A 1,309-nucleotide genomic window follows, 5' to 3' on the forward strand; every position below is an offset into this window, starting at 1 on the left:
CCAGCTACTCAGGAGGTTGAGGCAAGACGATTGCTTGAGCCCAAGAGTTTGAGGTTGATATGAGCTGTGACGCCACAGCATTCACCCGAGGGCAACAAACTGTCTTTAAAACCAAACAACAAGAACAAAACAAAAAAGGACTCACCATTTATAAACTGGATTAACTACCCTTATTTGATGAAGGGAAATAACTCTGGATAGAAAAAAGATAACAACCCTATTCCTCAGAAAATTAATAATTTCTTTTGCCAGCACAAAGAAAAATGATTAAAGCAAGTTCTGATAAATACAAAGTAACAAGAGGAAAGGTAACATCAGAAATGCAGAAAAAGGAATAGAAAGGGTAAATATGTTATTAAATAGAATAAGCTATTGAGTTTTTAAAATAGTTTGCTGCTTAGAAGCAAAAATTAGAGCTTCACCCAATACAGTTCTCAGTGGATGGAGAGGTGTTGAACATCATTTTCCATTAGGAAAATCTAAGTCACCACAGCTTAACAGGAAAGCTAAAATATGCTGACAGTGCCAAGTGCTAAAAAAGACATGAAACCTATGGAGTGTACAGACATTGATGGTAGAAATACAACTTTACTACAGCCAATCTGGGAAACAGTTTGGCAGTTCTTAGAAAGTTAAACACAAACTTATCATATGAGCCAGTAATCACGTTCCTAGGTATCTTTCCCAGAGAAATGAAAACTTATGTTGACACAAAATTTGGCACACAAATGTTTATAACATCTTTATTTAAACAACAAAACACTGGGAACAACCCAAATGGCCATCAACAGTGAATGCATGAACTATGGTATATCCACAGAAAAGAATACTAACTTAGTAACGAAAAATAAAACTGTATGTGTGTACACCTAACAACCTTCAGGAGTGTTAAGAACAATTTGCTGAGTGAATAAAAGCCTGTCTCAAAGGAAACATACCTATTGCTTAAACGTTAATAGTGATAGGCTCAGTGATTTCCATGGGGCAGGCTGGGGGAAGGGTGTGACTATAAAGGGGCAGTAAGGGATTGTTTTTTTTCTGTTGTCACAATTCTGCATGTAAATTTTACATCTCTACATGTAAAATTTCTTAGAACTCCACTCCAAAATAAATAAAATACACCAATAAGTACATGCATAAACTAGTGAAGTCCCAGTAAAGGGTGTAGTTTTATTAACAGTATTGTACTAATGTCATTTCATTGGTTTTGATTTTATATGTTGGTTATGTAAGATAACACTAAAGAAGCGGAGTAAAGTATACTCAGGAACTTTCTGTATGCCTTATAACTTGTTTTCTGTGTTTCCTT

The sequence above is a fragment of the Otolemur garnettii genome, unplaced genomic scaffold, assembly GCF_000181295.1.
Source record: "Otolemur garnettii isolate 467f Iridium unplaced genomic scaffold, OtoGar3 scaffold00288, whole genome shotgun sequence".
Classification (NCBI taxonomy): Eukaryota; Metazoa; Chordata; class Mammalia; order Primates; family Galagidae; genus Otolemur; species Otolemur garnettii.